Genomic DNA, 13,300 nt, shown 5'->3' on the forward strand with positions numbered 1-13,300 from the left:
ATGAGGAGGTACTAATATGCCGCACTGATGAGCACTGATAGGCGGCACTGATAGGCGGCACTGATGAGCACTGATAGGCGGCACTGCTGGGCACTGAGAGGTGGCACTGCTGGGCACTGAGAGGCAGGGCCGGACTGAGCATCGGGCACAGCGGGCATATGCCCGGTGGGCCGCCGAGGGTATTGTAATTTGTAATGGGAGAGACAGTGACACTATGTCCGGCCGTTGCTTCTCTCCGCGGCCGATTCCGCGGAGTCTGAGGGCCGCGGCCGCCGCATTACCGCCATCTGGCCGCCCGCCACTGTCCCCGACCCCGCATTACGGCAATCTGGCCGCCCGCTATCCCCGACTCCAGTCCCCACTCCTTAAGTCCTTGCTATTCTTTGCTCAGCTCAGCTGGCCTGGCAGCCGGCTCCGCAGCGGCATCCAGGCTCCAGCGTAGCTCAGGAGGGGGTGGAGTCGGTGGGTGGACCGTCACCGTGTGACCGACCGTCATGTGACTAAGGCCGGGGGTGGAGCTAGAGGCCGGCGGGGACCCCATGCTGCCTTTTCACAGGAAGAAGCGGGAAGTGACCGGCGCCGCACACCGCACAGACAGACACTGTCACACTGACAGTGTGTCTGAGTGACTGAGAGACAGTGAGTCAGAGTGTGGAGTCGTCAGAGTCAACTTGCAAGTAGTGCCTGCCTGCCCTGGAGGAGCTGCATTAACACCAGCAGCACTGCACCACCCACGACCAGGACAGGAGCCAAGGCCTCAACAGGTAAGGAAAGAATGGCAGCAGGCCAGCAGCACAATTTACAACACCACAGACCACACACCACTGTCACACTCACCGCTGGGATTTGTGGTTCTGGGTGGCCTCCAGCAGAGCAGGGTTCTGGTCTGGAACTTCTGGCTTAGCAGCAGGCAGGCCACAGGTGTAAAAAACAGATAACAGCTACACACTGTCACAGCACTGCTAGAAAACATGTGCCATGCCAGTTTGCTTATTACATGTGATGTGACAGCCAGGTGCACATTTTCAAGTTGAAAATGTGCACCTGGCTGTCACATCACATGTAACAAGCAAACTGGCATGGCACATGTTTTCTAGCAGTGACAGTGTTGTAGCTGACTGTTATCTGTTTTTTACACTTGCGGCCTGCCTGCCTGCTGCTAAGCCAGAAGTGAACCATGCTCTGCCGGATGCCAGAACCACAAATCCCAGCGGTGTTGTCGTGTTTGTTTTTGTGCCCTTTCCTTACATGGCACATGTTCTAGCAGTGACCGTGTGTAGCGGTTTTGAAAACAGCTAAACACACACTGTCACAGCACTGCTAGAAAACATGTGCCATGTCAGTTTGCCTGTTACATGTGATGTGACAGCCAGGTGCACATTTTCAAGTTGAAAATGTGCACCTGGCTGTCACATCACATGTAACAAGCAAACTGGCATGCCGCATGGCACATGTTTTCTAGCAGCAGCTAGTGACAGTGTGTGTTTAGCTGTTTTCAAAACCGCTACACACGGTCACTGCTAGAACATGTGCCATGTAAGTAGAGATGCACCGAAATTTTGGCAACCGAAATTTTCGGCCGAAAATTAGCCTATCCCATTTCTGCCGATAAGGAGTTAAAGATGCTGAAAATGTATGGCTGCTACTATGTGTAAAAACTGAGCCCTTCACTTCCCTGTCATCTCCGGGTATCTTTGCTGACCGATCTGATCCTCTGCCGGTGTAACGTTAAAAAACCATACCCCGTGAAGAAACCATACCCTCGTCACTTCCTGTGTGAAACATCAGAGCAGCGCAGCAGTGCGCATGCTCAGAGCCCTGGATACCTAATTGAACATCAAAGAATTTGACAAGTGCGCATGCTCGGAGGGCATGAAATAATCGCGGCACTGTGTGTAATGTTATACTTGCGGCGGTAACATTAAAACAGTTCGGCTGCAACATCAATAATCTCCTCTCCTATCCATGTCACTTCCATGATCTCCCCTAATAAATATAAAAGCGGTGGCGGGTGTATGAGATGTAAATGACGGCTCCGTGATCCGCTTTTATATTTATTAGCCGAGATCAGGGAAGTGAGAGGGGAAGGAGCGGAGATGATTTATGTTGCAGAGGAGCTGTTTTAATCTAACCGCCGCAAATGTAAGTACCGTGAGAAATCCATACCCTCCGTAGGTGCACCGGAAGTGACGAGGGTATGGTTTTCTCACGGGTATGGTTTTTTCACGGAACACCGGCGCTGGGCGATTCATTGTGAGCTACATTGGTTGCTAGGATGGCCGGCCGAATGGCATCTAGCAACCAGTGACATCCCGGAGAGAAGACCCAGCATGCACAGCAGAGGAGGATCTCGTCCTCTGCGCCTTTTACTGAATCGCTCCACCCACCTCCTTCCAGTGGCGGATCCAGGGGGGGCATCGGGTCAATTGCCCCCCCCCCCCCGAGAAAAATATTACACACGGCACAGTGTAACTCTCCAGTCCTCAGGAGCGACCAGGCCAGCAGCGCGGCGGAGCTGAAAGCTTCTCTTGTAGTGATGTAGTCCCGCCGCTGGCCTATACAGCAGTCGCGCCCGCAGCCCCCCCCCCCCCCGCAGAGAGTGCACTGGTTGCTGCTATGCCAATCGCCGATTGGCGTTTAGCAACTAAGCAACCAGTGACGTCATCATCTCACCTCCTAAGGAGTGGAGGAGAGCGATGCCCCAGCATCCACAGCGCAGCCTCTGAGTCCTTCCTTGCGCGCTTAGTGCTGGCTCCACCCACCTCCTCCCTCCAGGCTCCAGCAGCTTCACTACAAGTAGCCAGGCAGCCAGCAGCACCGAAGGAGAAGAATCTGAGCAGTGAGCAGTCAGTGACAGTGATCTGTGACAGTACCTAGTAGTTCAAAAGTAAGTTCAATTTAATGGATGTATTTAAAAAAAAAAAAAAAAAAAGTGCCCTGCCCAGGCTGCCCTTTGCCATTAATGTTAAAGCAGAGTTCCACCCATATGAGATGAACTGACTGACTGACTGAATCCCCTTTTAAAATGCTTTTACCAATGCAAACTATTTTTTTTTTTTGTAAGGAAATACTGTTTTTCTTGTTTATTCATCCGAACTTCCAGCCAGGTCCTGCTGCCTATAGGTGATTACGTCACTCTGCGATTCGCAAGGGCTTCTGGGATAGCGGCTTCATGTATCCCAGCAGCCCTTGCGAATCGCCTAGTGACGAAATCTCATGTTATTTCCAGACCAGTGTTCCGTGAGAAAAACCTACCCTCGTCACTTCCGGTGCACGGCAGTGTCACGGCAGTGTGTGTAATGCGGCGGTTACATTAAAACAACTGTGCTTCAACATGAGTCATCTCCACTCCTGTCCCTGTCACTTCCCTGATTTCGGCTAGTAAATATAAAAGCGGCGGCGGGTGTATGAAAATATAAATCACGGAGCCGACAGCCGCTTTTATATTTACTAGCCGAGATCAGGGAAGTGACAGGGACAGGAGCGGAAATGACTCACATTGCAGCACAGCTGTTTTAATGTAACCGCCGCGTGGGTAGGTTTTTTTCACAGCACACCGTGATAATTTCAATTTAGTGTGCATGCGCACTAGTCAGCTCCTCAGCTGTTCTATTAGGTATCCGAGGCTGTGAGCATGCGCACTGCTGCACTGCTCAGCTGTTCCTGGCCGGAAGTGACGAGGGTAGGTTTTTCTCACTAGGTAATTCTCACGGAACACCGGCACCAGCTGTTCTCAGGGATGTATTGCATTCAGTCCGCGATCTGCCCCGCCTCCTCTCAGTGAGCGCAGACTGAAAGCATTACATGCCGTAGAGCTCACTGAGAGGAGGCGGGGCGGAGCGCTGACTGAATGCAATACATCCCTGAGAACAGCTGGTGCCGGTCTGGAAATAACATGAGATTTTGTCACTAGGCGATTCGCAAGGGCTGCTGGGATACATGAAGCCGCTATCCCAGGAGCCCTTGCGAATAGCCGAGTGACGTAATCACCTATAGGCAGCAGGACCTGGCCGGAAGTGCGGATGAATAAACAAGAAAAACAGTATTTCCTTACAAAAAAAAAAATAGTTTGCATTGGTAAAAGCATTTTTAAAGGGGATTCAGTCAGTCAGTTCATCTCATATGGGTGGAACTCCGCTTTAACATTAAAGAGGTTGTAAACCCATGAACATTTTTTTTTTTTTTTTCTGTAACCTGAAAGAGAAACACATAATGAGCTAGTATGCTTCGCATACTAGCTCATTATGAAATACTTACCTAAGAATGAGCCCCCCGCTGTGCCGCCCGCTCACAAGGTTAGGACCGTATAATACGTTAAAAACAGTTCTATAAGCAACACCTTTTTTTCTGGCAGTGCCCCTCCCGAGACTAGACTCTGGATCCGCCCCTGCCTCCTTCCTTCATGTGCTGCACGCTGCGGAGGAAGGTAATGTGGCTGTCTGCAGTGTTGTTTTTCTTCTCTCTCTCTCTCTGCCATACATTTCCTTGTGCAGTCACAGCGCAGCCTATACAGGTGTATAGGAGGCAGCAAGGATTAACCCTCAAAGGCTACAAATAACAGAGAAGCACTGGTATTAAATGTAAAGGCTGCAATAAATAAAGCACCCCTATCCCCAGTATGAATAAATAAAAAAAAAAATAAAAAACTTTGTCCCCTTTTTTTTTTTCCTTCAAAAAAAAAAAATTACATTTCCAATCACAGCCAGTGCAGCTTGGCATTGGAGCTCACCCCCTTTTAATTGCAGCAGCACAACCTGCTTGTAGATCCAAGTCAAAAGCATCTCTCTCTCTCTCTCTAGTCTACAACCTGCATCCTCTAATAAGGAAGTACATAGGGCTGCTCGAGAAGAACTACAAGTACCAGCAGGTCCCGTCACTACTCCAAAGTTATACAGATAGCAGAGCATAAGTTCCTATAGGTAAAAGCCATCTCATTCAGTCTACTACCAGCATGATGGGGGATAAGCTGCTGCTCCTCTAGCTGCACAAGAACTACACATCCCAGCATGCCTTGACACTACCCATCAATTATATACATAACAAAAGGTTGTCCCACAAGTAAGCAGATTGCCATCATTAACTCTTTGTGGGGGGGCGGGGTTAATTACCAGTGGTATTTGTATTATGCAGCATGAGGGGGTTAACGTATTGCTACTGATGCATTAGTGAGGGACCGGTGGCAGTTAATTAACCCCTTTGTGCTGCATAAGTGCAACCAGTATCAGTGCAAACACTGACACTGGTGCCACTAATGCAGCACAAAGGGGTTAATTAACTGCCACCGGTCCGTCACTAATGCATCAGTAGCAATACGTTAACCCCCTCATGCTTCATTAAACAAATACCATTGGTAATTAACCTTGCCTACTATTTTAAAATCATTTGGGGGGAAAAAGTCATTTTCGGTTTTCGGCAAAGGGCATCCTGCATTTTCGGTTTCTGTTTCGGCCCAGAATTTTCATTTCTGTGCATCCCTACATGTAAGGAAAGGGCACAAAAACAAACACGACAACACTGCTGGGAGGGGGCCGGGGCCCTATCAATTGGACATGGGGGCCCGGCAGCTTGAAATTTTACTACGTGTGCAGGCAGTAAATATATATTTCTCTGTGGCTCCTAGGTTATTGATTGCAGTCGCACCGCAGACACCACCCAAGGCCTGCCTGCAAGGTAAGTGACGATGCCAGCCTGACTGCAAAAGTAATCCTTATTTTGACCCAATTTTTGATGTGTCTGTATGAGATTGGTAATTGTCTCTCTTTTACACAGTGAGTGATGGCATCAGACTGTGTGAGAGAGGGACAGTTCTTGGGCCCTAACCTAAAGGTGTGTGTGTGTATATATATATAGGATTTTTTTTAACACTGCACTTACCAAGCCAGTATTAAATGTACCACAATTACAAACACACACACACACTAAATATATATATATATATATATATATAATATATATAATTTTTTTTTTTTTTTGGTGTGTGTTTGTAATTGCGGTGTACTGGATGGGTAAATGCGGTGTTAAAAAAAAAAAAAAAACATATATACACTTTAAATGCAGGCATCTTTTTTGGGTGTATATATATATATATATATATATATATATATATATATATATTCTGTCACTGAGGCACTGTCAGCCGTGCAGCGGGCTGATGCTGAGCCCAGCTCTGCGGCGTGGCCAATCAATGCTGCACAGCCAGGCCTCAGGGGGTGGTACTGGTAACGAAAAGGGTGGAGCAGAACAGAGGGACCCCCTTCTGCCTGATATCGTGACGTGACGCGTGAAGGAGCGGGGAACACTTACTTGACTGTGGACTTGACTTCCCTCACTGCGGCCGGCTCCGCGTCTTATCAGCTTTCTGCTCAGGGGGGGGGTGTGAGTCACAAGTAGAATAATATAGATTGGTTTTTGTTAATTGTCTGCTCTGATGCCACTGTCAGGCCTATTTGCAGAAGAAATCCTTATTTTTCCGTATTTTTTGATCATGTGTCTGATGATATTGGTTTTGGTAATTGTCTGATCTGATGCCAGCCTATTTGCAGAAGAAATCCTTATTTTTACAAAATGTTTCAACATGTTTCTGTATATGAGAAGGGGACACGGCATGCTGGTCACTACATTAATGGGGGGGGGGCATGCTGGTCACTACGTTGATGGGGGGCATGCTGGTCACTGCGTTGATGGGGGGCATGCTGGTCACTGCGTTGATGGGGGGCATGCTGGTCACTGCGTTGATGGGGGGGCATGCTGGTCACTGCGTTGATGGGGGGGCATGCTGGTTGATGGGGGGGGAATGCTGGTCACTGCATTGATGGGGGCATGCTGGTCACTGCATTGATGGGGGGCACGCTGGTCACTAAATTGAAGGGGACACTTCACGCTGGTCATTGCATTGAAGGGGACATGGCACGCTGGTCACTGCATTGATAGGGGAGGCACGCTGGTCACTGCATTAATGGGGGGCACGCTGGTCACTGCACTGAATGGGGGCATGCTGTAGTAACTCTGCATTGAATGGGGGCACGCTGTAGTAACTCTGCACTATCGCAATATACAGTGCCTTGCGAAAGTATTCGGCCCCTGAACTTTGCGACCTTTTGCCACATTTCAGGCTTCAAATATAAAACTGAAATTTTTTTGTGAAGCAACAACAAGTGGGACACAATCTTTAAGTGGAACGAAATTTATTGGATATTTCAAACCTTTTTAACAAATAAAAAAATGAAAAATTGGGTGTGCAAAATTATTCAGCCCCTTTACTTTCAGTGCAGCAAACTCTCTCCAGAAGTTCAGTGAGGATCTCTGAATGATCCAATGTTGACCTAAATGACTAATGATAATAAAAAGAATCCACCTGTGTGTAATCAAGTCTCCGTATAAATGCACCTGCACTGTGATAGTCTCAGAGGTCCGTTTAAAGCGCAGAGAGCATCATGAAGAACAAGGAACACACCAGGCATGTCCGAGATACTGTTGTGGAGAAGTTTAAAGCCGGATTTGGATACAAAAAGATTTCCCAAGCTTTAAACATCCCAAGGAGCACTGTGCAAGCGATAATATTGAAATGGAAGGAGTATCAGACCACTGCAAATCTACGAAGACCTGGCCGTCCCTCTAAACTTTCAGCTCATACAAGGAGAAGACTGATCAGAGATGCAGCCAAGAGGCCCATGATCACTCTGGATGAACTGCAGAGATCTACAGCTGAGGTGGGAGACTCTGTCCATAGGACAACAATCAGTCGTATACTGCACAAATCTGGCCTTTATGGAAGAGTGGCAAGAAGAAAGCCATTTCCTAAAGATAACCATAAAAAGTGTCATTTAAAGTTTGCCACAAGCCACCTGGGAGACACCAAACGTGGAAGAAGGTGCTCTGGTCAGATGAAACCAAAATCAAACTTTTTGGCAACAATGCAAAACGTTATGTTTGGCGTAAAAGCAACACAGCCCATCACCCCGAACACACCATCCCCACTGTCAATCATGGCGGTGGCAGCATCATGGTTTGGGCCTGCTTTTTTTCAGCAGGAACAGGGAAGATGGTTAAAATTGATGGGAAGATGGAGGGAGCCAAATACAGGACCATTCTGGAAGAAAACCTGATGGAGTCTGCACAAGACCTGAGACTGGGACAGAGATTTGTCTTCCAACAAGACAATGATCCAAAACATAAAGCAAAATCTACAATGGAATGGTTCACAAATAAACATATCCAGGTGTTAGAATGGCCAAGTCAAAGTCCAGACCTGAATTCAATCGAGAATCTGTGGAAAGAACTGAAAATTGCTGTTCACAAACGCTCTTCATCCAACCTCACTGAGCTCGAGCTGTTTTGCAAGGAGGAATGGGCAAAATTTTCAGTCTCTCGATGTGCAAAACTGATAGAGACATACCCCAAGCGACTTACAGCTGTAATCGTAGCAAAAGGTGGCGCTACAAAGTATTAACTTAAGGGGGCTGAATAATTTTGCACGCCCAATTTTTCTTTTTTTTATTTGTTAAAAAAGTTTGAAAGATCCAATAAATTTCGTTCCACTTCATGATTGTGTCCCACTTGTTTATTCTTCACAAATGATTACAGTTTTATATCTTTGTTTGAAGCCTGAAATGTGGCAAAAGGTCGCAAAGTTCAAGGGGGCGAAATACTTTCGCAAGGCACTGTATATCGTTGGGAAAAAAGTATCGCAATGTGATTTTTTTTTTTTCAATATCGTGCAGCCCTACTTCCCACAATTAGTGACATTTTATTGTCTTTTTCAATTTTCAATTTACTCAGATGTCTGCAAAAAAACAAAAAGGAGGAGCGGAAAAAATCAGAGAGAAATCTAAGAAGTCTTTGGAACGTGATGCTCTGAAATGTGCTAAAATTTCGGACATGTTCAGTCCTTCTCATGCACAGAGTTCCAGTGATCCCATGGCAGGGCCCGGTAGAGAGGCAACAAACAAAGAACAAATAACAAATGATGATTTAGTGGAATGTTTTGAAGAGACCTCAGAATTATCCACTGAAGAGCATAGAGAATTGGGGCACACAGAATTACCCAGGAAACAAGTTATTATGGATGTTTCAGAGTGCCAAACAGAAGACATAGATAAATCGATTAATTATTTTGCTCGTCCAAATAAAAATGAGTTTGCTGTCTTTTTCAATTATCATCCACGGCAGGATATTCCAGATCCAATACTAAAAAAGGCGACAAAACGTAAAGATGGAACAAGTCGCAAATGGCTCACCTACTGCAATGAAAAAAAAGCTATGTTTTGCTCTGTTTGTCTGGCTTTTGCAAAGTCTCAAGAAACAAATTCTTTTATTGAAGGAATGACAGATAAGCGTCATGTTCATCAAAGAATTGAAGAGCATGAGAAGAGTGCAATGCACAACGTGTGTGCCGAAGCCTTTTTTATGAAATCAAGTAGTGCTGGTGTTGATGATCTACTTATGTATAAGCAAATGTCTGTACGGCGAGAACAAGTAAGAAACAGGCGACAAGTACTGCAGCGGATTGTAGATGTAGTAAAGGTTATAGGAAAGCAGGGTTTGAGTTATAGGGGAGATAAAGATGAGGCTGCCTATAGTTTAGAGGACATAACGAAAGACCATGGAAATTTTTTAGAACTCATTCTTCTCGTCAGCAAGTATGACATTTGCCTGAAAGATCATGTAACCCAATGTATTGAAAACAGCAAGAAATTGCACTCTTCTGGAGGGAAAGGAAGAGGATCTTTGATAACCTTGCTTTCAAAAACAACTGTCAACAAAGTTATACAAGCTATTCGGATGCTTATCGAGGAAAATATCTCAAAAGAAGTAAGGGAAGCCGGAATGTTTTCAATTCAAATTGATACAACTCAAGACATCACTTCCAAAGATCAATGCTCCATAATTGTTCGCTATGTGACTGATTGTATCAATGAAAAGCTTCTTGCAGTTGTTGAATGTGAATCTTCAACAGGAAAAAACCTTTTTAATTTGCTTACGGAAGTCTTAAAATTATGCAAGCTTGATATCAAAAATTGCATTGGCAATTCAACTGATGGAGCAGCAAATATGCAAGGCCAATACAATGGTTTCTCTTCATGGCTGTCAACTGAATCACCAGGGCAAATTCACATTTGGTGCTATGCACATGTTCTGAATTTAGTACTTGCAGATACAACAAAGGTGGTAGTTGAAAGTGCATCACTGTTCAGTTTGTTAAATGACATCGCTGTCTTTATTCGGGATTCTTATCAGCGCATGAATACCTGGGAACAAGTTAGCCAGGACCCTCATCGTCGCAGAATTTCAGTAATTGGGGAAACACGCTGGTGGTCAAAAGATGTCGCTTTAAGAAAAGTCTTTGGGGAATTTTCAAATCCTGATTCTGCTTTGTTTCTTAGTCTACTGTGCACTTTGAGCCGAATTGAAGAAAACGTGTCATCGAAACCTGAGGTGCGTGTTAGAGCAAAATACTATGCGGAATCCTTGCTCAAATATGAAACCATACTCACGGCACAAATTTTTTTGAGAATATTTGAATTGACAACACCATTGTCCAAATATCTGCAAACAACTCAGATGGATATCTCAAAAGCTATGCAAATGGTACAGGGAACCTATGAAACACTTAAAACAATAACGAGAGATTTTGATTCCATACAAATGACTGCTGATAAGTTTGTTAAGTGGGCAAATGACAAGATGCAAGAAGAAGAAAGTTACCACCTAGAAGTACAGACCACTCTGCCTCAAAAAAGAATAAGAAGAAGAAAGCGAATGCCAGATGAGACAGATGACGATGTAGCAGTTTGTGATGCTGTTTCAGCCTATACAATCCGTGTGCACAATGTTATATTGGATACGGTCACACAGAGCATGAATCGCCGCTTTCTCGCTTGTGGGACTCTCTATGCTGACTTAGCTTGCTTGGAACCAAAAAGCTTCTCAGATATAACAAAATCTGGACTTCAGGCACCAGCAATGGATGAACTCAGCAAACGATTACTTAGATTTGATGAGGGAGCAACATCAGAAAATTTGCGTTCCCAACTGGCAAATTTTGCAATGCAGTGGCCCAGACTGAAAACATCACCCCTTGATCAATATATTGTACAAGAAGATGTATCTATGGAAAACCAGGAAAGCGTATTGCCAGAAACAGAACTGGTGAACAAATCTTGCATGGCATGTAAGAACTGTGCTATTTGCTGCTATAAGATACTGCAGCGCTTTAATTTGTTAACTGATGCCTATAATGTCATTGGTTTAGCCTACAAGTTTTTGCTCACACTATCCTTTACTCAAGTTGCCTGTGAAAGAAGTTTCTCCACGTTGAAATTTATTAAGACCCGTCTAAGAAGTTCTGTATCTCACGAGCATTTGAGCTCTTTGATGCTAATGGCAATCGAAAAGGATATTCTAATGAACCTTGATTCTGATGATGTCATTGACCGAGTTGCAGAAACCAGTGAACTTCTACGAAACTTGCTGAATCCATAGAGAAGTTCTTTTGTTCTGTTATTTTAAAGATAACAAAAATATATGCCAAAAAATCTAATATATTTGGTTATTTATTTCTTTTTGTATTGAATCGTTCATTAAAAATTTTGCACTTAATGTATTGCATTCATTCTTTCATTTATTATCATAAATGTATATAATTTCAAATGATTAATAAAATACAATGACTGAGGTGAGGTGTGATAGTGCAGGAATTGGGGCTGATCTGAGGTGTGATAGTGCAGGAATTGGGGTGATCTGAGGTGTGAAGGTGCAGGATTTGGGGTGATCTGAGGTGTGAAGGTGCAGGAATTGGGGTGATCTGATGTGTGAAGGTGCAGGAATTGGGGTGATCTGAGGTGTGAAGGTGCAGGAATTGGGGCTGATCTGAGGTGTGATAGTGCAGGAATTGGGGTGATCTGAGGTGTGAAGGTGCAGGAATTGGGGCTGATCTGAGGTGTGAAGGTGCAGGAATTGGGGCTGATCTGAGGTGTGAAGGTGCAGGAATTGGGGTGATCTGAGGTGTGAAGGTGCAGGAATTGGGGTGATCTGAGGGGTGAAGGTGCAGGAATTGGGGCTGATCTGAGGGGTGAAGGTCCAGGAATTGGGGTGATCTGAGGTGTGAAGGTGCACGAATTGGGGTGATCTGAGGTGTGAAGGTACAGGAATTGGGGTGATCTGAGGTGTGAAGGTGCAGGAATTGGGGTGATCTGAGGTGTGAAGGTGCAGGAATTGGGGTGATCTGATGTGTGAAGGTGCAGGAATTGGGGTGATCTGAGGTGTGATAGTGCAGGAATTGGGGCTGATCTGAGGTGTGAAGGTGCAGTTGACAGTTGTTTTTTATGTATCTGGCACTCCCAATTTCTTTGAAAACATTTTTCGGCACACTGTGCCCAAAAAGGTTGTCTACCCCTTGATTAGAGTAACCCTCATCTTGTGCTGCTTCATACTATTTTTAGGACTCAACCATCAAAACAGGATTTAAAGTAAGACAAAAAAAACGGCATCATATGGCAGCTCTGATCTAAACTGGACCCAGTCTGTCAGATTAAACTAAAAAAGGTACCGTAATCGAATCCAAACATCCTGGAACATTAAATCCTCTCATCAACCATCCCGACGAACGTCACGCCCCAGCCACGCCCCCGTCACGCCCCCCTCCTGGGCTGCTCAGTCCAAAATGCCCGGGCCTATTTTTTGTCCCAGTCCGGGCCTGCTGAGAGGTGGCACTGCTGGGCACTGAGAGGCGGCACTGACGGGCGGCACTGATGGGCACTGATAGGCGGCACTGATGGGCACTGGCGGATGGCACTGGACACTGACGGGTGGCACTGATGAGCGGCACTGATGGGCAGCACCATCAGTGCCCACACTCAGTGCCCATAGTGCTGCCAGTCAGTGCCTAGATGAGCAGCCACTGATGGGCACTGACTGGCAGCACTATGGGCACTGATTGTGGGCATTGATGGGGGCACTGATGGTGGGCACTGTGGGCACTGATGGGGGGGCACTGTGTGTATGTTTTTACCTTTTAGTAATCAGGGCACTGGTGATCAGTGCCCTGATTACATGTCTCTGTGTCCCCGGCGCTGTGAGGCTCCCCCTCCTTCCTCACACTGCAGGCTCCGTGTGAGGAAGGAGCGCCGGCGATGAGAGATGATCTCATATGTTTACATATGAGATCATCGCTCATTGGACGGCCCGATCACGTGTTGAATGGCCGCTGTGAATGGCCATTCACCACGATCTGTGATCGGCCGTGTCTAAGGGACACGGCCGACACAGATTTTCCCCTCTGCGCGCTCGCGGGAGCGCGCGG

The 13,300-nt window shown here is 46.0% G+C and overlaps 1 protein-coding gene across 1 annotated transcript in view; it reads left to right on the top strand.

Moving 5' to 3' along the window:
* LOC309561270 (uncharacterized protein) overlaps positions 1-13,300 on the top strand; it is a 45,760-nt gene that overhangs the window by 29,801 nt on the left and 2,659 nt on the right. The window lies entirely within an intron of this gene.

The sequence above is a fragment of the Pelophylax lessonae genome (genome assembly GCF_965119305.1).
Source record: "Pelophylax lessonae genome assembly, chromosome: 8".
NCBI lineage: Eukaryota > Metazoa > Chordata > Amphibia > Anura > Ranidae > Pelophylax > Pelophylax lessonae.